Source organism: Peromyscus maniculatus, chromosome 3 (genome assembly GCF_049852395.1).
Source record: "Peromyscus maniculatus bairdii isolate BWxNUB_F1_BW_parent chromosome 3, HU_Pman_BW_mat_3.1, whole genome shotgun sequence".
Classification (NCBI taxonomy): Eukaryota; Metazoa; Chordata; class Mammalia; order Rodentia; family Cricetidae; genus Peromyscus; species Peromyscus maniculatus.
Genome location: NC_134854.1, coordinates 139636535 through 139661750, shown reverse-complemented (window position 1 = coordinate 139661750; position 25216 = coordinate 139636535). Strand labels below are relative to the sequence as shown.

Here is a 25216-nt window from a genome sequence, read left to right as displayed (position 1 = left end):
CCATCCCTCACTGCACCCATCCTCACTGCACCCATCCCCTCACTGCACCCATCCCTCACTGCACCCATCCCCTCACTGCACCATCCCCTCACTGCACCCATCTCCTCACTGCACCATCCCCTCACTGCACCATCCCCTCACTGCACCCAGCCCTCACTGCACCCAGCCCCTCACTGCACCCAGCCCCTCACTGCATGCATCCCTCACTGCACCCATCCCCATCTGTATCCACCCCTCACTGCACCCATCCCCATCTGTATCCACCCCTCACTGCACCCATCCCCATCTGTATCCATCCTCTACTTACAACCATCCCTACTTGCAGCCATCTCTATCAGGGCCCAACTAGCTGGATGGGCCCTAGGGAGACTCCAGAGAAACACACACATTTCTTTTGTGGATTTCCACCCTGTTGTTTTAGCAGCTAGAACATGAGACCTTGTCATTGAGGCGTGTCCAGATGCTGGTAATGTTACTCTCAGGCCCTGCTGCTCACACTACCTGAATGACCACTTTCCTCATCCGGCAGACTGAAAAGCATGGGCCTGGATCATCCTGGGCCTATAATTGGGTCAGCTGACCCACCCCAAATCTTCTCCTTTAAACCACCTTGGCCTTCTAACATTAATGGGGAAATAGCTACTTCTCTAAGCTTTCATTTCCAATAGCTATGTAGTAAAATCCCATTTTAATAAGCATGGAGTGAGTGTAAAAATCCCCAAGGGAGCCATCCAAGAAAACCCAGTCACGTTTCCTTCCAGTTTGAAGGCGAGGATGCTAGAAGGAGGCGGGGGCCTGGGAATGGAGGAGCTCCCTGGGTGCCTGTGAAGCTCCATTTCCTCCTATACAGGAAGGAGGGGGGACTCATATGACATGGGTGAAACTGGAGGGCATTACACCTAGTGACCTAAGCTGCCCCCAGAGAACAGATAGCATATGCTCTCAAACCTGTGAAGTATCTAGCATACTCAAAGTCAGAGACAGTGTGAGGGGGGTTGTGACTGTTCCATGGGGACAGATGAAAAACATTCTCGAGGTTATATAAAATGTGAGCTCCCAAATGTGGTAGGATGGCGAATTTCATGTTATTTAAATAACGGAGGTGTGTGTGGAGGTGTTGAATTTGGCCCAACCAGACCCTGCTTTACTGAGAACTGTGGAACATGCCAAAGGGTTTTCAGTCTTTGGCTCTGTAAACTTCAAGCAATCCACTGCCTTCCACTTCTTCCCAATGGTGTGTTGATACAGCAAGTGCTCATTTGTTAGGAATATTAATTCATGATTCTTGCATGCACTAGAGAACAAGCGTTGTAGGGACCCTTGTGAAGACACTGGAAACAGGACATGGTTATATCATCCCACGTTCCATGCCTGGCTTAAGCACATGGCCACTAGCTAGCCCAATGAGTTCTGCATGCTTCTATTTCCTTCTTCTTCCTCCAATGTCTTACAGGCAGCTTTCCCTTGGAACAGCTTTGGGCCACACTGCTAGGGAAGCCTTGTGGAATGCCTTGGTCCCAGCAGGCAAGAAGGGATGTGGAGTCTGGTGTTCAGTTCTACAGGGCTGCAAACACTCTGGCTTTTCATCTGTTCAGAGAAGATGAACAGTGTTTTAGATGAGTGTGGGGAGTGAAGAGCATGATTCTGTGGGCGCCTGGGTCTGGTCTATGCGGAAACACACACAGATGGAAAGTTGCTACTTCAACTCTACCCCAGACTTTGTTCTGGGGAGCCGGGTGACTAGCTCATGAGGGCCTGGTGCTCTTCTCAGTAGGAAATGGGTTTGGGCAGAACACACAGAGAGGCGTCCAGGTACACGTTGAGGGAGGGACATGCTAAGTTGGTACCACATGTTTAGAATAAGACTCCTAATTCCCCGAGAACAATGACTTGTTCAGTGAGTGGATCCAGGAGAGCCTCGGGCAGACTCTATTTGGAACTGGCATCTGGTCAAGTGGAAGAATTGTTTCTTTAAAAAAAAGAAAAGTGAATAACAGAAGGCTAGCAGACTGCTTTCCCAGTGCCTCTGTTGGGTTGCAGCTCCCCCGTGTCTCAGGAAAAAGGGCAGAAATCCCAAGGCTGTTTTGATGGATATATTCTGGTCTGCTTGCTCTGACCTCGTCAATACATAGGTCCTTGCCATTGCACAGACAGAATAGGAAACACTCACCTCCATATCAGGAGGTGGCAATAAAAACCCCAAGCCCTTCACCTTTCCAAGCCTATAGAATAGCAGTGTTTAGACTGCACATGGGCCTCATCTTCCTGACACACAAAGGCAAGGTCTTGAAGCCTAACAGCACAGAAAAGCTCTGTAGGGAACCCCCATTGAGGCAGCAGTACCGGCCGCTTGAAATAAGAAGGTTGCAAATGTTTATGCCCTTCTATCAGACCAAAGGGTCTTACAGAGCTGATGTTTATTTTTCTGGCTCGGGGAGTAGAGTCACCATTATAATGAAATAGGTAATAGAATAAAAATACTTTCTAAATCAAACGCTCTGTCCAGCTCAGCCCATGCTCTGTCAGCTCTGAGATGAACATGCAGGAACCCTTGCTGACCACACTTCCTCCTCAGTTGCTGTGAGAATCCTCCCCGGTTTGTTTTCCTTCGTCTTGGCCCATCCTGCCCCAGGTCAGCCTGCAGCAATTATGAGTGAACCTTGTGATCTGCAGTGTGGCATGCAGGGCTGCGTTTCTCTTCTTTCTCCTGGAGGGTGGAGGGAGGGACCAGGGCTATGCGGCAGATAGCGCTACTGACATATCACACACATGGCCATCCCCCTGTCCCAGGAAGGACTTGTTCTCACAGTAGCACTGTGCTTAGTAAACCTGATTGTGTCACCCCCACAACAGCCTCATGTATAAGTGGCACATTGCATAATGCACAGCTCCTCTGGGGATTTTGGATCCTGCCATAGCTAATTTTGTGTGTCAGTTTGACTGGGTTGTGGGGTGACATGTTCTAGCCAGACCTCTTGGTTGCTTCTGTAAAAGTATTTTGGATGAATATCATTTAAATTGCTAAGATGAGCAAAGGAGATTGCTTTTCCATGAGGATGGGCCTCAGCTAATCACTTGAAGGGTAGATAGCATAGAAAGGCTGGCCCTTCCAAGAGTAACAGAATTCAGCCTGGTGTCTGTCAAACTGAGATGTGGGCCTTTTCTGTCTCCAGACTCAAAATGAAACATCAGGTTGTCCTTCATTTTAAGCCTGTTGATCTTTATATTTCAACCATTAACACCACTGGGTTCCTAGCCTTTTAACTATACATCTCAGGACTCAGCCTCCACAACTATATGGAGAAATTACTGTGTAAAAATGCCCTTATTCTGTTTCTATGGAGAACTGTCTTAGTTACTTTTATATTGCTGTGGGAGACGCCATGACCAAATCAACTTATAGAAGAAACAGTTTATTGGGAGCTTATAGTTTCAGAGGGTGAGTCTATGATCATCATGGTGGGGAGCATGGCAGCAGGCAGACAGACATGGTGCTGGAGCAGTAGCTGAGAGTTCACATCTTGGGACAACAACCATAAGGCAGAGAGAGAGAGCAAACTTGGAATGACATGGGCTTTTGAGACCTCAAAGCCCACCCCCAATGACACACCTTTTCTAATAAAGCCATGCCTCCTAATCCTTCCCCAAAAGTTCCACCAACTAGGGCCCAAGTATTCAAACATATGAGCCTGTGGGGGCCATTCTCATTCAAGCCACCATAAGGACCTTTAAAACTACCCTTTGCGGCCTCTTTGCCTCTATCACCCTACCACAGCACAGCAATATTCTTGGATATGTCCATGTCCTTGGCCTGGTGAAGCTGGCAGCTTCAGGGTCTGCACTTTCCTCTTGGAAAGGGTTTCAATTTTTTCAACCTGGAAAAGAACATGAATGACATCAGGACCTGCAGGGCCACACCACTCATCTACATCTGTGATACATGCACCAGACACATATTCTGTGATCTCTGGAGTTACAAACACATTGATGGCGTGGAGCATTATCCGGCTCTCACACGGCTCTGCAGTGATGGAATTAGTACCAACAGCAGCACGATCAGTCTCAACTTCCCAGATGAGGCAGCAGATGTGAACAATGTAAGTTATACGGGCCATTAGAGCCTGGACTTGAGACTATGTGGCTCCATGTGCTCATTGGCTTGCCTCTGACTATTACTGGCTCTCATCCCCAACATGCCAAGCATCTAGACCAGCGTGTCCTAACTCCCAGGCAGGAGAATGGGTTTGCATCTCCTGATAGCTGCACACTTGGCAAAGTAAAAAGACAATGTGCTCTCTGTGATTTCTGATGCTTATGGTGCTGCTTCTGATGCAGCTGAGTAAGCACCAGTGACTGGGCCCTCAGGCACCATGCACTGTGGGTCACTCTGTGGATGGCTCAGTCCTAAGACACCATATACTGTGGTCCACACTGTGTGATCTACAAGTAAGCATCTGACAGGTGTTTATTTGCTCCGGAACGGAAGAGTGAATTTAAAGTCTCCCTGGAAGGACCACCCAGAATTCCTCTTCTCTGGAGCTCATTCGCTCAGAGTGGCCATTGTAGGGGATGTTGATGTGTGTGTGTGTGTGTGTGTGTGTGTGTGTGTGTGTGTGTGTGTAGGGCCAGTGAATTTGGCTTCCCTCCAGGCCTTGCAAGCAGGAAGTACTTTGACAAGAGTTTAGTTTCTAATTTCCATGTGGTAGAAGAGATGCAAAACTTGCAACGGGCTTCTCTTCGAGGGACAAGCAAGAATCGATGAGGGGGGCATCCAAAGGGGGCAGGTCACCTCTGCATGACCCTTGTGTGAGCTTTGCAGCAAGGGAATGGGCACAGGGAGGGGCAAACAATGGGAGCAGGCCTCCTCTGAGGGTGGTGGTGACGTCAGACTGCAGGTGAATGCTGTCTGTGGGAACGTATTGCGAATGAGCACAGTGAGTCAGTTGGCTAGCATGTGAATTAGCTGGAGAAACAGCCCAGAGACAACAGTATCTGCAGGAGAGTGTGGGCAGCTTGCCGCCGTTCTTTATGTCATCTGAGTTGTGTGGTGACAGATGAGAGCAGGCAGCAGGGCCCAGGAGACCATCAGAGAGAGACACCTGGTGACTGCATTTAGACAGTATGGGTCTCAATTTAAAAAAATAGAAAATCAAGTAACTCCCCATCCTGAGGGCATTTAGCAATGTCTATTTTGGTTGTCACAGCAGAGGAGGAGGTGCTGGTGATGTCTATTGAGTAGAGACTAAGGATACTGCTCAAGTGCTCTGATGGTACCCACAGCAAAGAATTGTCAATGTGTTGGCAGTGGTCAGAAGCTAAGAAACCAGGCTGGGGGGGGGGCACAGTGCTACACTTCTGTAACTGCAGCACCCAGTAGGCAGAAGTAGGTGGGTTCTGAGCTCAAGACCAGTCGAGGCTGTGTGCTAAAACTGTCTCAAAAATCAAGATAAAACACAAGCAACAGCGGCAACACCAAGTCAAAACAGATTTAAAACAAATAAGCAAACAAATTCAACCCAGGCTTCGACAGTGATGGTGAATGTTCCCTCAGCAAATCATAACCACATTCATTTACATCTATCAGTTGCACTATCGGGATCTGAGATTCCTGCTCTCCTTACTGAGAGAAGAGCGCCCACAGCGCACTGGGAGAGCTCAGTTCATGCTCACTCTGCCTGTGAATGGTCCAGCTCTTTCTCTCAAGCCAGCTCCCTAAGGGTCCATCTGTCCTTCTGGAAATTGGGGAAAAGCATCATATCATCTGGAACGGATTAGTTTGTGTCCAGTCTCTCAGTGCACCCAGCCCCATGCCCTGTCCATGGAAAGCAATGAATGGATTTTTGCAACTGGCCGTGGCCACTGAGGCCTGCCAAATACTCCATTTTCAAGTTTATCTTAGGCTCAGGCAGCTAGGCTCCTAGGGCATTTTTCTGCTGGAGAATCTCCTAGAAGAAAAGCCAGAGCTCCATTAGTGACCTTTCCCTGTCTCATAATTTGCCTCCCTGAGATTCCGGCAGTTTCTCATGTTTATGGCCTTCAGATGCCACCGGAAGCACTTCCTAGCCACCTACACTGTCATCCCTGCTCACATCCAAACACTTGCTGTGTCCTTCTACGGACTGACTCAGTGGGTGATTCTGAACATGGACTCTCTTTCCCACAGCTCCAGGGACACTGTGTGGTGGTACGACCCCACCCCTCACTTAGATTATGGGGCAGGTGGGCGTGCACAGTCCTGAGAACTGGATTCAATGCTCTTGTGAAACCATGCAGGTGCTGGTGTGAGCAGGGAGACAAAAGACTCCCTGTGCCTGCCAGAAGGGGAAGGGACGGAGTTGAGGAGGGCTACATTTTTAACTGGCTTCAAAAAGCACAGGAGGTGACCAGATGGACTGGTGTGCCTCGAGGGAATTCTTTCTCCACCTTTTAGCCAAGAAAGGAAGCTGTGGCGTCCACATGGCTTCCCACGACTTTCACATTCTGGAATTAGTGGAGAAACACCCAGCTCCCTGAACTTTGAGGCTCCACCACCTGGATCCCACTCAGCCCCATCATGCCCACACCCATGAAGGCAGAAGTTCTAATCCTCAGGCCAGGGTGAGGCGCTCAACTTTGCTGTGACTTCTCCATTTGGACAGCACCCTTACCCAGGAGTCAGTTATAATGCCAATGGCTACCTTCCCCAAGAACTGGTTCCACAGTGCTGGGGTGGGCTGAAGGCAGGGGCAGGATGGGTCCCTTGCTTTTGTGATTTCGTATCATACTGAAACTTGGTGGCTGATTAAGGCTGGTGCCTAACTGAGTCTTCATCCCTCATTCGCTCCTTGAGTCTGTGCAAAGTATCTGGAAAATAAGCCTGTGTGTTTGCAACACCCTCTCTACACAGTGAGCATGCTCAGTGTGAGCAAAGCCCTTGGCTCAATACCCACAGCACCAAAAAAAAAAAAAAAAAAATGGAAAAGTAACTGAATCCTTTGGAGGCCCACCAGCATTCAGCTTTTAGCGGTCTTCCTAAGCACATAGATTTCTATGGTGCAGAGGGGATATTAAAGTTCAAAGCGACCCAGAAATCAGGTTGAAGATGGTAAGCGATCAGGTCTTAAGGGAATAAGAGAATTTTTTGGATTGAGGCAGAAATGTCTGAAATCTAGATATTTAACCTCGTCTGGGTGAATAGGTATAGGGGTTTCACAGAACAGCCTGGGGTAGGGTCCTCTGGGATGAAGTTTATGTGATCGGGAAGGTCATAGCCAACCCCAGTGGTTGGAGCCCATGATAGCACATCTGCTTTTGATTGTGGCGGGTTCTGAGCGCAAGGCTTAGGGCACAACGCCACCTGAAGGAAGCAACAGGAAGCCTGTCTGTGAGTCTGGATGCTCCCATGGTGGGAGACCAGCTGAGCCTGTGGCTCTGGACAGACACCGGGGCTTTGTCTGGGGCCTGGGCTTGCTCTCTCAGGCCCCACACATGGAATCTTCTGCAGCCTGCTCAGGATCCACGAGGACCAGTGAGGCCGAGCAGCTGGGGCAGGTGGAAGCTGCAGAGGATCTTCTCCAACGGGAGACACCACAGTCGTTCAGATGGAAAATTCTAGAATCAGACTCAAACTGATATTTCAGTCCTTTTAACACTACTCTGGCCCTCATGTGACCTCAAGAGCCTCCACTCCTGGTTGACAGGGAGGTTTGGGGAGACACGGTATGCAAATGTAGAGCACAGCGTTGAGAACCCACTGATGAATCACACTGGGCTATTGTTATTTTCCAGTCCAACTCTGGCTTCGTCCAGTCCATGTGGGGAGACAGAATGACCCTTAATGCTTTCTTTTCTACAAGAAAGAAGGAAGGAAAAAAAACCCACCTGGGATTATGTTTAGAATGGAGGAAGCTGTGCTGGGGTGAGCGGCATTTGCTTCCTGCTGGGCACAGATGTGAGGCTCTGCCCCCTCTTCTAGCAAGTGCACTTGAATCCCGGCAGGCATGAGCAAGGGCCACAGTCACGTGAGCAGAGGCTGGAAAAGCTGCAAAAACATACATGGCAGAACAGGCAGAGGAGGAGAGGCTGGCCCCAGGAGGTCTCCACAGCGGCCTGGGACACAGATTCCTTGGAATACTGCAGAGCATAAGGCTATGTAAACAAGAGATCAAAACCACGGCCTGCCTGGCCTTCAGCATGATAAATGTTTGTCCTGCGTGTGCAACAGCGTCGGACCCACCACCATCTTTTTGTAGTTTGAGTTTTATGAGGACACTGGAGAAAACTCACTGGTGAGGGTTGGGAACTTTTCAAGCTGGGGTCTTCTTGGTGGCTAGACCCACCTTCCAAGGGCAGACAGCCCCCTGCCTTTTCAGAGCTCAACTTGCCCGAGTGACCCCTCCTAAGCCAGGGACTAGGCGAGTTGCTCAGACTTTCATCGTTCTAAGGCAGCTTGGGATCCCTCCCCCACAGCGTGGGAAGAAGTGACTCCTTGTCTAAACCGTGCCCCATCCCCAGACCACAGAGGGCCTGCCCATGAGCTCTGCAAAGCGGAGTTTAATGAGAAGAAAAACAGTTCGGCCAGGTGCACCGGGCTCCTAAAATCCAAGGAAGTCTCAGCCGCTCTTCCCGTCACATTTGCTGCTGACCATGACTGCAGTGAGACCAAAGCCTCTTCCCCCAGCCTGGCTGTCCGTAGCTCTGCCCTGCACAGCCTTAACTCAGAGGTCTCCAGAAGGAAGCATGGCCGGAGACTTCCTGCTGCAAGTCTGAAGCACGGGCATCTTCAGGTCCTATCTTCATGTGAGATTGACTCCAGCCAGTTTCTGTGGACAGATAGACCGGCAGATAGACAGACATCAAACACACAACAGGGCCCAGTGAGGTACCTCAGCGGGTAAAGGCGCCTGAGTTCAATCCCTGGTACCCACATGGTAGAAGGAGAGAACCTACTCCAGCAAGTTGTCCTCTGACCTTCAGGCATGTGCCCTAGCACCTACATACACTCACTTGTATGCACGTACATGCATAAACGCACACACGCACGCGCGCGCACACACACACACAACCAAGTAAATAAATAAATAAATGTAAAGAAAAATTGAAAGGAAAAAAAAAGACTCTGTGATATTTTAATCAACTACAAAATTAGACAACAGATTAACCGATAGTTAATCTGGCCGAGTCGCTCCCAAGGTTGGAGCAGTCTGTAAGATGCAGTCACTTTCCTCTCACTATCAAGACTGAAAATCTTATCATCTCTCTTTGACCATCTGTCATTCTGTCTTTTTCTGTCACAAGTGCCAATTTGTCCCAACTCCAGTTCTTTCTTTCGTTATCAAAGTGCCATCAGTAAGAGAAAGCCTTTCAGCTGAGTTTCAGGCTTTCTGATTTTGTTGTCTGGGACCCATGCTGCAGTGTTTGCAGACAGAATGTGATTACCGACCTTAAACCTCAGAGAAAGCACACGGATCCACTCGGGTGAGTGAACAAAATGGAGAGCAGAGGACAATGTTGCATTCAGGCTGTGCAGTGGAGATGGCACAGGTAGTGCAGGCATTTCAGAGGAGCGTGTGTGTGTGTGTGTGTGTGTGTGTGTGTGTGTGTGTGTGTGTGTGCATGCATTTGTGTGTGTGCATGCATGTGTGTGTGCATGCATGTGTGTGTATGTCTGTGTAAGTGTGTGTGTGCATGCATTTATGTGTGTATGTGTGTGTAAGTGTGTGCATGCATTTGTGTGTGTATGTGTGTGCGTGTGTGCATGCATTTGTATGTGTGTGTGTGCATGCATTTGTGTGTGTGTATGTGTGTGTGTAAATGTGTGTATGTGCATGCATTTGTGTGTGTGTGTATGTAAGTGTGTGTGTGTGTGTGTGTGTGCGTGCATTTGTGTGTGTATGTGTGTGTTTGTGATTTCAGGATGGCTTATGTGTATTCAAGTTTTCTTTCTGTTGTTGTGATAAAATACTCTAACCAAAAGCAATCTAGGGAAGAAGGGGTTTATTTTGTTTTATAGGTTTCAGTCCATCATCAAAGGAAGTCAAGCAAAAACTCAAGAAAGAATCCGAAACAGAAACCCTGAAGGAATGTGGCCCATTGATTCCCAGGCCCATGCTTAACTAACTTTCTTATATAGCCCCAAACTACCTACCTAGGGATGGTGCTGCCCACAGTGGGCTCAGGCCCTCAACATCAAACAGCAATTAAGATAACCCCCTAGCAACATGTCCACAGGCTAATCTGACCTAGACACTTACCTCGATCAAGACTTTCCTCTCAGATGACTCTAGGGCAGTGGTCCTCAACCTTCCTAACACTGCAACCCTGTAATACAGTTCTTCATGTTATGGTGACTCACAACCATAAAATTGTTTTGTTGCTACTTTGTAACTGTAATTTTGCTACTGTTATGAATCATAATGTAAATATCTGGGGGTCACAACCCACAGGTTGAGAACCACCACTCTAGGCAGTGATACTTAAAGCTAACTAGCATGGTGCGGGTGTCACTCCTGGCAGATTTAGTCCTGGGTATTCAGAGGCCCCACCTCCAGGCCTTCAGCTCTCAAGTCCTTTCAGCTTTCTCTGTCTCCCTATGCTGCCTGACTAGGTGTCCTTGGGACCAAAAGCTATATCACAGATCCTGACACCGGGGCTGGACCAAAGGATTCAATAGACCTCAGATCCCAGCCCAGGAGGGACTCAGTTGATGGTTCCCCTCTGGCTGGGGCCCTTCTGTTCTATACTCAGTTTCTCATCTGCTAGCTTGGAACTACCAATTTCTCAGGGTATGATTTCTATGACCTAATGAAATAACACACACAACAAGTGTTTAGAAAGTAGCAAACACTTTTCTGGGTTGTCTAGTCCATCCCTGAAGGAGCACGCTCAAATAGAGGTCTGGGGATTGGGGTCGAAGGCATTCATCAGCACTGGTCCCCTTCTCTGGTACCAGATGTTTTCATGACACCTTTGTGCCCTGCCCTGCACCCAAAAGATGCAAATATGAAGGAGGGACATTGTCCCTAAGCTCCAGGGTTTCATCATTCCCTGAGAAAGCAGACAACATCTTAGTTCTTTTCTTCCCAGAAAGCCAAAGATGTGGGTTGTCACTGTCTGAAGCTGCAATGACCAGACTGAGCACCTCAATAATTCTTACATGTAAGCCTTGCCCCCAGCACCTCAGAAAGAGGCCTTTATGGAGACGGTCAGATTCGAAGAGGTCCTACAGGTAGACTCTTCTCCCACATGACTGATGCTCCTACAGAGGAGGAGATCAGGACACAGAGGCATGGAGGGCAGATGGGAGACAGAACCTCTGGAGAAGCTGGCCTGTCTGACATCTTCAACTTGAACTTTAGCCTCCAAGACTGTGGGGTAGTGCACATCTTCTGTTTAAGTCTCAGTCTGTGATATTTGTTATGGCAGCTAAGCTGACTTATACAAGGCTGTGCACTCCTTTGGGCCTGGCTCTGTACTGTTCATGTATACGGTAAATAGGAGCAGTCTTGCTCACAGTGGGACAGGTGGGCGAAGGAACAGAGCAGGAAGTTTGGTGAGGAGGTCTGTGGGGAGGTGAGCCCGGAGAGGTGATCTATGGAAGGCAGCCACTGGGCTCTATTGTGAAAGTCAGTTGCTCTTCAGCATTTTCTGCAAGGGCTGATGTCACTGGGTCTGGACTCCTAAGGAACTATGGTGACAGTTTCTCAATAAGGACCCAAGATTCAACTGGCTCCAGGGGGAGCTCATCGGGGCTCAGGAACAAGAATAGACTCAGGAGACCTCTGCCAGTCTCCCTCCCCTCCTATGTGGGAAGCAGAGTATGAGCAAGAAGCCCTACGTCATGATCTCTCTGAGATTGACAGACGCAGGTGAAGGGTAGGCAGGGCTAACAGCCTCAGTCAGCTCTTGATCAAATAGAAGCCAATGCAGGGGAGGCACCAGGGACAGGGACAGGGACAGGCCACATGTAGACTGATGCCGAGAGCCAAGCCGTCTCTGGATTTGGTAATAAGGCTGGACCCTGGTCTCAGGGGAGCCCAAGTAGGAAAAACTCATTCAAGTGGAGCCTGAGAGGCACCAGCTACTTCTGTCACTTGTGACTCTTTGGCATTCCACAAAAGCAAAACAAAAACCACTACCTACAAGCCAAGGAGCCCAGGGCATGCCCCTTCTAAATAAAGGCCATTCGTTTCTTTAATTTAATTAGAAAGGATTTTGTTTCTGGCTTCCTTCTGAGGCTCTGATGACTGGGTGGCTCTGCAGCTGTGAAGTTTCGATTAAGGGAAGAATTTGGGTTAGGAACACGAGAGCTGCACCAAGATTGTGGCTTCTGAGTCGGAGGGCTTGGGAAGGGGAACATCATACTCCGAGTTCTTGAGGTTTCCAGTAAGCAAGGCACCCATCTGCTCACCCAGGCCTGGAAGCCTGTTACAATGCATTCCTTGTTATGTTTAGAATTTAAGATGATATTTTTTCTATTTTAGTTAATGGCCTGAGAATGAGATTTTGGTTGTTGGCAATAAATTGCATATTGGGGGATATTGGTGCAGAGGGACTCTAATTCAGTCCTTTTATAGTATCCTTTCCCCCTCTGGCCTGGAGAATTCCTTTAAGGTGGTGGGGGTGATTAATGACCCCATGTGCCTGTGTACACACAGGGCCCACGCGTCCTCAGAATGAGGAGCCCAGGGATCCTGGAGAACGGCCCTGCAGCAGAGGAGGGAATCGCAACAGCACATTCTCTGCCAAGTTCCACCCCAGTGCAAACAGGGATGAATAGATTAATCGATGGAATGTGCTCCAGGCTGTGTCCTCAAATGCGCAGGCCCAGCATCCCTCCTTCTGCCCCAGAACAATAAAGGAGACAGAAGGCATAGAAAATTCCTCTTCTTAAAAATCCTCTTCTTCCTCGTCTCCCTCTTTCTCCCCTTCTCCCTCTTTCTTCCCCCCCCATCTCCTCTCCCTTCTGTTCCTTTTATTTTAAAAGGAAAATATCTGCTTGATATTTAAGCAGCATACCAGACACTGGATGCAGAAGATGGACTCGGTGGGCCAGTCACTTTTCATCTCTGACACGATGCCTGAGAAGATGACCTGTAGGAGGGAAGATTGATTTTGGCTCACATGTTCAGAGGTTTCGATCTGTGTCTGGGCTCCAGGGCTATGAGCCTGTTTTATCAGCTCAGGGCAGACCGGAAGCAGAGGAAGCAAAAGGAAGATGAGTAGGCCCCACCTCCTAACAGTTCATTTGACTACAAACTCATCAATAAACTGATCTATGGATAAAGGTAGCATAGTCATGATTTAACCTCTCAATTTGGGAGCCAAGGTTTCAATACAGAGGGCTATTAAGTATATACTTTATGTTCAAATCAAAATAAGATATGGAAAGAATCTTCTTGTTGAGTGTTCCTGCACTGCCAAGCAGAAGGGTAAGGGACTCCAGGCCACAATGGAAAGAGCCACAACTGTATCGATGCTTGACATCACATGTCTGGAAGGTAAAGTTATGGGGTCTGAGTCAGCTCAGAAGACATAACAGGGGACATGGATAGGATGGAGTAGAAGGTGGCCTAGACAACATACATTTATATGTCCACTAAGAGTTTAAATTCATGTCTACAGAAAATGGGGCTATGGGGTGCTCTAGAGTAGGAAAACTCAGATAGGACAGACACTGAGAGCTGCACACACTCTGTAGTTGTGTGTGTGTGGGGGCGGGGGAGAGAAGCATCAAGATTAACAGATTAATAAGACAGTTGACAAAAGAAGACTGGAAACTCCTTTGACCTCAGGCTACATGTAACAAAACACAGTATGTTCAAGCTGGTAAGATAACCCAGAGAAGGCTGGTGCTATGTAAATGGCTTAGGAGAACTGTTCATTTTTGTTCCACATTGGAAAAACCAACAAATTAGGTTCTGACATCAGCAGCAGCAGAAGCAGCAGCAGCAGCAGCAACAACAACAACAACAATAGCAAGATAGATGCATTTGCTAGCAAAGAGAGAAGGCAGGTAGGCAAACACCTTTCCCCTTCCGACCTCCTTATATTTGGGAGACTACCTCAAGGTGGTGCCCAATCTGGGAGAAGGTTCTCCTCCCCAACCCCACTTAATCATTTCAGGAAATACTCTTACAATTCTGTCTATGGGTATGTCTCTCCATTGATTCCAGATCCAATAGAGCTGACAACCAGGATTAACTATCAAATTTCTGTCTTAGTTACTTGTCTGATAGCTGTGACAACATACCCAACAAAAGCCACTTCAGGAAGAAGGTTTTGGGGGAGCTTACAATTCTAGGGTACAGTCCGTCATGGCAGCAGGATTTTAAGGCAGTTGGTCACAGTGCATCCACAGTCAAGAAGCAGATAGCCATGAATACAGCCCCTTTCATTCAGTCTAAGGGCCCACTCAAAAAATGGTGCCACCCATTGTTAAAGTGACTCTTCCTACCTCAGTTAACCTAATCTAGACAATCCCTCACAGGGGTGCCTAGCTGACAGCTATTACTAACCATAACATGGTGGAGATGCCTTGTCCACAGACTTTTCTCTTTCAAGCATGGAGACCCTTTCTTACTTGAGAACCTACTACCACCATTTACTAGACCAGCACAATTCCTTACCACATTCCTAATACTTAAACCCACAGATAAATGTAACTCTCAATCTCATCAGAGAAGCTTCTCTCTGCAGCAGGCAGAAACCATCATAGAAAATCATGACAGGTCAAAATGCAGAGAACAGCTGCTCATGGGGTGCCCAGCCCCAGCGTCTACAATACAACTCCTATACCAAAGGTGCAGGGAACATTATGGAATAGGGGAGAAGAAAGAGTGTGAGACCCAGAGGACCAGGAAGCCTGCTGTGAGATTGTGTCTCCTAAAAATGGCAGGGATGCTACACCCATGATCCTTCAATACTGTGCCTTAAACAAGAACTGAACAGCGACAACACCAGTTGACATGCTGACATGAAAGGGGGAACTCCCAAGGGGCCCCACCCTAGACAAAGGACCACAGGCATCTGATGACTTCTGAGAGAGGGAGAGCTAGTCTTCCCAGGGATGAGTCCCCTGACTAGTTACCTAATGCCAAGTGGTCAGCCTTGAAATCATATACAAATAAACAACATTAAATGTACCCATCAGGTTGTATTTATATATTTATATTAATGCATAAGTGTCCGTGTATGTCCATGTGTGTCTTTGTGTGTGTGTGTGTGTGTGTGTGTGTGTGTGTAAAATAATAAAAGGAAAAAGAAGCCAGGAATTTGAGGAGTAAGAAGGGGGGCCTGTACGGGGTTGGAGGGAGAGGACACAAGAGGTATTGGAGGAAGGAAAGAGAAGAGGAGAAATGATGTGATATTTTAATTAAAATAAAAAATATTGAAAGGTTTTTTTTTTCCCAGACCCCATTTTCCTTGGCCCAGACTTGAAAAAAACACTGTGCAACCTGGGCCCATCCTCTTTTCTCTGGAAAAGATCAGTTAATCCATCTCATAGCTAAATTTTCATGTGTTCTAGCTTTAGTCTCGTGGCCATAGTGGGGAGAAATTAAAACCTACCTCCTTTGACAAAACTGGAAGTAAAATATGTTTTAATTTACTAATTTTTGTTTAATTCATTTGTAATACAGAGAAAATGATATGAAAAGTTTACAGACCTGAGTGCCCAGGAAATATTGCACCTTTTCCTATGTATATAAATAGAGTAAAATGTAATTAATATGTTAGACAAAACAGGAAATTAACAAAAGTAAATAAAAACAAAGCCAAAAATTATAACAATATTTTGCTAGCTAGGTTTTTTTCCTCCTCCCCCTCCTCCTCCTCCATCTCCTCCTTCTCCTCCTCCTCCTCCTCCTCCTTCTTATCAACTTGACGCAAGCTAGAGTCATCTGGGAAGAGGGAATGTCAGTTGAGGAACTGCTTCCATCAGCTTGACCTTTAGGCAAATAAATGGGACATTTTCTTGGTTAATGATTGATATTCGAGGGCCCAGATCACTGGGGCTGGCGCCATCCATGGGCAAGTGGTCCTAGATTGTATAAGAAGGAAGCCGAGCGAGCCATTGAAAGCAAGCCAATAAGCATTGTTCCTTCATGGCTTCTTCACTTTCCCTTCCTGCCTCGACCTCCTGCCCTGGCTGCCCTTGATGACAGACTCCAACCTGTAAGCCAAATAAACCCTTTTCTCCATAGGTTGGTTTTGGTCAATGGTTTATTAGAACAATCAAAAGCAAACTAGAACAGAAATACTACTATAAAAGTTACACAAATGCACTTTTTCCTTAAATTTTAATTGTTAAAAAACACGTATTTATTTATCTTGGAGGGGGAGAATGCATGCCACAGTGTGTGAATGGAAATCAGAGATCAACCTTTGGGAGTCAGTGCTCTCCCTCTGTCCTGTGGGCTCTGGGGGTGGGGCTAGAGTTGTCTGGCTTGGTTGCAAGCACCTTTGTTCTCTCTCTCTCTCACTCTCTCTCTCTCTCTCTCTCTCTCTCTCTCTCTCTCTCTCTCTCTCTCTCTCTCTCTCTCTCACACACACACACACATACACACACAAATAAATAAGTGCACTTTTATCACATTTTTATTTCTTTGTGTGTGTGTGGGCATGCATGCAGGACACACGTGTGGAGGTCAGAAGACCGCTTGAGGGAACTGGTGCTCTCCTACTGTGTGGTCTTGGGGATTGAACTCAGATCATCAGACTTGGCAGCATGTACTTTTAGTCTAAGCCATCTCCCTGGCCCCAGTAAATGATTTAAGAAAGGTCACTGGGGATGGCCTGTCCCTTGCAATCAGCTCTGAGCCCACTCATTTTGGAAGGGAAAAGCAGAGGTGGGTAAAGGGAGGGGATATTACAATGGCTCTTCCTTAAAGCCTGGAGTGCTGTGTGAAGGAGGGAGCCAACGCTTCAGTTGTCCTGTCTTAAGATGCAAAGTACTGTATGTAAGGGAGGAAGGCGGAAGCTTTGCTGAGGCCATTTAAGGAAAGGCTATTTTCTCCTGTAAACCATGGCTACTTTTATAGATTTATTTAATTTTATTTTATTTTTTTGAGACAGGGTTTCTCTGTGAAGCAGTCCTGGCTGTCCTCGATCTCACTCTGTGGACCAGGTTGGCCTCAAACTCACAGAGATACGCCTGCCTCTGGCTCCTGAGTGCTGGGATTAAAGGCATGGGCCACTACCACCCAACACAGATTTATTTTTATTTTCTTTAACTTTTTTTAAATGCTATGTTATATGATTTAGGGTTAAAAGAATGGAACCTGAATTATGTGTGGTCTAGGGTGGAGACTTGTCTTTCTCAATTTATAATCCAAGAGGATCATAAAATTACTATCTAGCAGGAGGCATTCTAGGAAAGAACAAAGACATAATATTGTCTCCTCCCTTTGAGTTAATGCAGATGGGCCTGACAGTCACCTGGACAGGAAAATATGCCCAGGAGGCTGTTGCTGAGACTTCAGAAAATAACCCTAACCTTAAATGCGCAGGTCAGCACAAGGGTCCCTCTGGCCACTGGCCGCCCTCCCCTTGAGAGTGTCCTCCTATGCGATGGTCTCTCCAGCCACTGTCTGCTCTCACTTTTGGTAGCATTTCAAATGGCTCGTTAACAAGCCTTACCTTCCTTTTAGTCCGCGTTCCGTGTCTCCTATGGGTTTTCTATGGCTTCTTTCAGTGCAGTCACAGCACTGGAGAGTGGCAGGCAAGTCAGAGAAAATCCAAGTGACAACATTTCGGTGATGGTGAGGTAAAAGCAGTTCATGAATTCTTGAATTCACCAAGGTCTACATAAAACTCTCTTCCCAGAAATCCAACGTTTACAAATGAAGCTCATTCCTATTCCCAACTGAGAAAGAGAATTGGATAGTCAGGGGAAAAAGTAAGCAAAGCATTATAAAATTAGCATATGAAAGAAACCAGTTGCCAGAAAGGATATCTTGACTCTGCATGAGAGTACACACACACACACACACACACACACACACACACACACACACACACACACACACACACACACTGGTCTACTGAAAATTCGTGGCCAAGCACTGCCTGTTAGGGTTACCAGGGCCCAGTCTAGGACCCTAACAACTCTGGTAACAATTGTGGTGAGCCATATATATGTAGGGCTCCCAGAATTCCCGCTCCCCTAACACAGACACGCAGCTTCCTAAGGCTGCTCACTTTCCTGAGTTACTCAGAGAGTCGTAATGTTTCCTCTTGGTCATTCTTTTTTCTAAGACTGCATTCCTCAACACACTGGGTTTCCCTCCTAGTCATGTGGATGCCTACCACCACATGGCTGACCTGCATGCTGCCTTAACTCAGCTGGCATGGCCTTTTCCTCCCTTCTCTTCTCTATTCTTCTTTTCCAGGCAACTGCCTGTCCTGGATTTTTTATTTTAAACTCAAACGAAATTGTCCTGGAGTTTTTGTTTGAGTCGATTGTCAAATTCTTTTAATAAGGAGACTAAGAACCCCAAGAAAGGAACTTAGATTTCTCTTTCATCATTAGACAACACAAATGGAACACCTCACAGATTTTAGGTACCATTATGCCGCATTATGACAGATCGTATTGATTTGGAAGCTCCTTTGAGCAAATTTGGAGTTTTAAACTTGGTGGGTGTGTGCTGTAGGCTAGAAGAGTTTAAGTCTTTGGAGTTCTGCTGAAAGGTGATAGAAAACCGAGAACCACGGATGCTGAGGACATCCTATTATGATTGTGTAAGCATGGAAAATACCAAGTCTGCACTGTCCATCGACTCCAATGGACTAATCTAAAGGTACCATGGCTTCTGAAGCCCGAAGGTCATCTCTTCCTAGGGTTCCTGAAAACAACTGGCTGACAAATCTCTTCACTTTTTTATTTCTTTTTTTGAGTTTATGTCCCCCCCCCCCCCCCACACACACAGAAGCCAGGCCAGGGCATTGGGTGTCCTCCTTTTCTACTCTGCCTTATTTCTTTCAGGAAGGTCTCTCCCTGAACCTGGAGCCCCTGTTTATTAGATATTCTGGCAGCCAGCAATCCCAAACAGTTCACTTCTCTCTGTCCCTTACGACAAAAGTTATAGGCACATGTAACTTTTGTCAGACCATGCCTGGCTTGTCTGGGTGTGGAATCAAACCTCAGGGTTATACAGCGAATGCCCTTCATTACTGAGCCATCTTTCCAGTCCTTATCAGGCTTTTGGCTATGTAGAAAAATTCTCTGAACAAAGTCAAGGTTCATTTAAGTATTTGTTTACGTTAAAGTCTTTTAAATGACCACTTAAACCACCATTTTGCGGTGATCTTAGTGCATTTAATAATACCTATGTATCTGTGACTATAAATGTTTAGAGGTGTATGTCTAAAGTTTATACGTTACATAAAAGCTTGCAGAATTAAAGACATGTTTAACACATGCAAAGTGATTGATAAGTGCTCTGTTTTATACAATGTACATTGTATCTGGACGGTCATATAAAATGCTGTTTTCAGTCCGTCAGTACTATGCAGAGGTAAAGGCTGGCATTTGGGAAAGTCTGCTGTTTGACGCTCAGATCTGCCTCTCTTCCCCTTGACTAAATAACTATTTATATTGTATGTATAAGATGCAGTTGGACAACAGAAAATGACTCTCCTTGTGGTCACCAGCACCATTCTCTAGATTTGAAAGATTTCTATAGTTCTTATTTTAGTCAGTGCTCTGGACATATTATCTCACTGAGCCAACAATCTTGAATTTTATTTCAAAAGTAGAAGCTGGGTTAAGATATAAAGGACTTTATATTGTTCTTCTGAATAATGATTCTAATTGCTTCTTTCGCCTTCATATGCTATATGGCTTTACTTCCCTGGTATATAATATATGCTTTCTAAGATACAAGGCTTAGGGAAACACTTTTGTAAGCTGGGGCCTTCAGATTAGAGTTGTTAGCGACATTAAACTTTCCCAGCTCTGTGTTCACGTGTTCCTAATTGTAATGTAGATATTTTTAAGCAAAGATAATTAAGCACACCCTTATACAGTGCTCTCTAAACAGCGTGTCTCAGTAATTAAAGGCATTTGACATTCGTCACCCAAGGAGTACATCTGTAAACAAGTACTTAATTTTCAAACTAGTTTTCTTTAAATATTTGTTCTTATTGGTTGTGTTTTTATAAAGTTTTACAACCGTTGTCTGTTGACATTCTGCAGAAGTACAGCTTCTGACCAAAGCACCAGGGCAGTATTTTTGAGATGCTCAGACACCATTCTTAGGACAGACAGAATTAATTCAAGAATGAGCTCCAGGCAGGCCTAACCTAAGAGCCTCATTCTATGCCACCTTCCTCATAGACCCCAGGCCCACCTACCTAAGGATGGTGCCACCACAGTTGGCTGGGCCTTTTACATCAATTATCAATCAAGGAGATACCCTATAAATACGCACGATGTCCACTCCACACTTGATACTGTCTATGGTGGTCACCCCACAGTCCTAGCATCTCTGATATCTTGGGTGTCCACTACAACTGAGGCTGCATCTTCATCAGTGGCTTGTTGGCCTTTCTTCGGGGACTCTGATCTTCCTCATGCTGCCAAGCCTCAGTTTCTCTCCATGATCCCTTCAGCTCTGCAACTTTTATATTGTCAAACCCAGCATCACATGGAAAACTCTCACACATTCCCAAGTTTGGCTGATGGCTAAAGAGGCCATCTTGATCCACTCTGGACCACAGCTTCTGTGGCTGACATTAAGGACTATTTTCCAGAAGGCTTTACCTCAGTGATCCTGGCCTCTTGTTAATCACAGCTGGGTTTTCAGACCTATCTAATCAGCGTCCATTGCCCCAGTAAAGCACAGGTTTTCATTTCTAAAGATCTTTAATTCAAATATATCACACGAATGGCCCCAGTAGAGTCTTTGAGGGACCCCCAAACATCCCTCTGAAGCCTCATAAGTCAGGTCTCTATCATCTGCTTTTCTCTCCACATTCTTACCTTCCAAGTTCCCCAGAACAGCTGATTAATCTCTGAGTACCCAGAACTTTTGCAGAGTTCTAAACGCTTCCACAATCCTCACCTGCAAATGATATGGTCCGGTCCATCACAGCAATACCCAGCTCAGGGTTCTAATTTCTTTCCTAGTTTGCTTTCTGTTGCTGTGATAAAATGCTGATGAAAAGCAACTTGGGGGAGAAAAGAATTTATGTGGCTTCCAGATTAAAGTCCTTCATCAAAGGAAACCGAGGCGGGAACCCAAGGCAGGAAGCTGGAGGCAGGAACTGAAGCGAAGACCTCGGAGGGACATTGCTTAGTGTCTTAGTGTTTGGGCCTCTTCTTTGGGAACTACAGCTGCTTCAAATGGCTGACCTGGACAGGCAATTGTCTTCTTTCAGGGGCCCCCTCAACAATAGAAATGTACAGACAGAGGTGAGATCATTGCAGGACTGGCTAGCCCTCCCCTCCCCTCCTCCAGCCCCGCCTTCCCTGCACCTCTTTGGCTTGAGGGGCTATAGGGATTTGTTCCTCAGAGTCAGCTCCGGTTCTCACACCTCTGCTTATTTAGAGTTCTCACCAAAGACCTCGAACACACTGTACTGCAGTCCTGTGTGCCGTGCATGGGTGGCACGTGTGGCACATGGACGTGCATCGTTCACACTTGGAGAAGTCCAGCCACCAACACAGCACTGTCCTGAGCAGTCACTGATGTGCAGAGATGAACAGAGTGACTGGGCCATCCATTATGGAGTCCAGGTGCTTGTCTCCTGGGCGAATCAAGAGGGCTCTGACTTACTGGCCTTTTCCTCCACATCCCAGTTTCTCAAACCCCATTCAGTCCTGACCTTTCTTGTAGAACCTGGTGGGTACCAAATAGGGATTACAGCACCTTCCAGACTCCAGGAAGCAGCCCCTCAGACCAAGGGGCATCAGGGTGTCCTGACAGGAGCCTCTCCCTCTCAGGCCTGAGCAGGTCAGCCATGCCTGCAGCTTCTCGAAGAGATGCCGGGGAGATCCTGCTGATTTGTTGATGAGACAGACGGCCTGTTTGTTTTCAGAAAGTGATTGATGGGCTTTTATGTCATTCATTCGGTGTAATTCAGAAGTGGGATGACCTCCGGCCGGCTAGGGGGCGGTATGTGTATATCCAAGCCATACATCTCTGTCGTGTACGTCTATTTCACTATTATTTTATATTAACTACCCGCCCACTCACGTGTGCATATGCATTTTACTGACGCACATTCAACAACGGGGACAGGTCAAGAACCATGACTCAACAGGAGCTGGCCCTACTAGGTGCTGCACGTGCTCGCAGCGACCCTACGCAACCCTACAGGCAGCGCTCCAAGTTGAGCCAGGAAGTTGTAATCACCCGAGGGCTTGACAGAGCACGGGAGTCTTAGAAACCCCACAATTCTAAACCAGCAGGAGCAAGCTGGGGTCAGAGGAAATACAGTGTTGACAGGCTGCAGTCACTGGTCCAGGAACCCCACCCTGAGAAACACAGCCTTGAACTATTAGACTGAAGTTTGGAAGGAGAATTTGAGGCTCAGAGATGTAAAGGTCCATAGCTCGGGACAGAACAATGATGAGGGCCGACCGCCTTCTGCAGGCCTGCTTAGCAGAGTCACCCCAATATTTTTAAATGTGCAAATGAAGTAGACTTCCGGGCTGCATAAAGTGGTGTGCAGGACAGTTTAGAGGTCTTCCTGGGCAAGCTTGCTGGTTTGAAGTTGGGCTGCCATGTGTCCTCTGGGCCGCTTACAGTCTTATAGCTTTTACCTGGTAGCTTAGTGGCTGATAAGCAACTATGGGTTTTTTGCTTACTTGTCTGTGGGTAGCTGGACGATCCTGCTGTTGAGAGCCAGACTCAGTGGATGGGGGCTGGACTGGCTCGTGTCTGTGATGAGCTAAGAGGGGGTTCCTTCAGTCTGGGGGGGCCGCTTTACTAGTCTGGAGGTTGTTTTTATTTTGGCTGAGGCATAAACAGGGGAGAGTGGGCCACAGGCTTCCTGTAACACAGCAGGTGACCTGGCCTTGTCCACCCAGTGGCTGCAGGATTTCAGAAATGAAAGAGGAACCTCCAGTGGAGTGCTGAGGGCCTGGTACGAAGGTGGCATCCGCCAACTGTACCCCACTTTGTTGATTTAAACATTAGGCCTGCCAAGATCCACTGGGTAGGCAAAGAAATCCTGCCTCTTGACAGTGAATACAGGAAGCGGGAGAATTTGCAGCTGTTCAGAACACGGCTTTGCATTCTCTTGTGATGTCTGACACCGCTCCTTGTGACTCTGTTTCTTTGCTGGCTCAAGAACCAAAGAGGACGGGTCTGCTGCTTTTACGAATGTCAGGAAGACAAAAGCATTCCTTAACATCAGTGTGGCACCAGGGCTTCACCCCAAGCAATGTGCTTCTCACTTTCCATGAAAAGCTTTTAAAATGACGTCTCCTTGGAACCGCTGGCTAGAAGCATAAATATGGAGTTCAAATGGAATATCCAGTTTTCACAGCTGTATCTGTGCTAAATTAAAAAGAACAGAAAAAACAAAGAGCAACGGGCGGAAAGACTCTTTGCTGCAGAATGTGGGCATTGGGAAAGCAGCCTTCCGAGACCCTGCTGCCTGCTCTGCGACCCCAGCGTTTCCAGATCGGACTCTTAATTAATCATGGCTGCAGTTCTGCACTTTGACTCCCCGGCTGGTGTTTTATTTTCTTGTTCTAGTGCCCACATGAGCATCCTCTGGCAATAAAACATCCAGGGAGAAGTTATAAAAACATGTCATCCTGCTTACGGCATATGCCTAATTGATTTTTGAGAATCGCTTAATTGTGTGACTTTAGCTAACTAAACAACAATGCCTGTTTTCACACCCCCAATATTAGCTCATACTATTTCATGACCTGCCCCCGCTGAGACACACTCCATATTTTTGACCATAAATCTGGCCTCTGCCTAGGCTTGCGTATTTGTTCCAGCTTTGTTGTGATGGTTTTACTACATCGGTTGCCTTTTTAAAGAAATTTATGGTGGGCAATAAACATGGAGAAAAGTTTAAGGGTAGAAAGTGGGGGTTTGGGTCACTTTTTTTTGCAAGCTGAATTTTTAAATTTCTTTCTTAAATAAAATAATAAAAGGTAATTTTCTTCAGTGATTGGCCCTGCGCTGGCCTCTGTGGGTTCCACTTAACCGGCATGTGAGAGGAACACGAAGTGTGGCCTCTTTAAACAGAGGTTTGCCAAGGCTCTGCTGAGTTACATTAGTCGTGTGGAGCTGGGGAGAGTAATGTGGAAAAGTCCAGGCGCTAGGCGTGTAGGAAGGACAGAGAAGCCTTAGAGGAAGAAGTTGAAGGCATTTGAGAGAAGCAGGCCAACCTGGTTGGTGGAAATCAGTGGAACAGAAGTCAGTGTCGCCCCGGGTTATGATCCAAGCCACAATCCCAGGGGGAAGGAAGGTGAGCACGCCTCTAGAAGCTGATGATCGACCCAGGGATGCTCCCCCATGATTATTCTACAGTGTCCCAGTGTGAAATCCCCACAGAACGGAAAACTTCCAGATGAGGGCTGAGCTCACAGAACCTTCCCTTGAGACCACTGACTTCATTGTACTGTTGTCGCTAGTGTGTCTGAGTGAGCAAGTGTGTATGTGTGCGAGTGTGTATGTTCATGTGTGTATGTGTGTGCCTCCACCTGTGGTGGCTGTAGGACAACTTTGGGTGTCTCTCTTCCTTGGGCACTGTCATGTGTTTTGATATGAGGTCACTCAGACCTGGAGCTCACCCACAAGGCTGGGGCCAGCCAACTTCAGGGGTCTGTCCATCTCTACCTCCTCTACACAGGCATATGCACTGCCCCCCGCCCGCCAGGCTTGCTCTCACACGAATTCTGGGGTTCAGACCCAGGTCCTGATGCTTGCATGGCAAGCGCCTTTCTAACAGAGCCCTCTCTTGGGTCCTCAAGTCTTTCAGATCATAAAGTAATCCGAGTTATAATCTGAGCTAGCACTGATACTTGCCCTCTCACATGGCAGTGGCCCCACTGAGGTTTGGATAGGGTTTGTTCCTTCTGGCTTGTATAGGAATTTAATCTCCAAAGTCTTGTGCTAATGGTGTTGAGGTTAGAAATATAACCCAGCTATGAGATTAGTGGTAGAGCCTCTGGAAATGATTAGATTAGATGAGTTTGTTAGGATAGAGCCCACAGTTTTTGAATCCTGGTGACTTGGTAAGAGGAGGGATAGAGACATACATGTTC

At 47.0% G+C, this 25216-nt stretch overlaps 1 long non-coding RNA gene across 7 annotated transcripts in view; it reads right to left on the bottom strand.

Moving 5' to 3' along the window:
• Window positions 1-692: 692 nt before the first annotated feature.
• The window catches only part of LOC121828094 (uncharacterized), a 44121-nt gene continuing 19597 nt past the window's right edge, over window positions 693-25216 (bottom strand). The window contains exons 1-7 of one of the 7 annotated variants that reach the window (XR_013050100.1): window positions 21045-23791; window positions 17617-17842; window positions 15645-15674; window positions 12997-13071; window positions 10233-10299; window positions 7861-8801; window positions 694-3875 (exon numbers count right to left, since the gene is read on the bottom strand). This is a non-coding gene — a long non-coding RNA (uncharacterized LOC121828094). Of the gene's footprint in view, window positions 3876-7860; window positions 8802-10232; window positions 10300-12996; window positions 13072-15644; window positions 15675-17616; window positions 17843-21044; window positions 23792-25216 lie in introns of those variants that run through there. The other 6 variants (XR_006070556.2, XR_013050099.1, XR_013050101.1 and 3 more) reach the window with 6 other exon arrangements.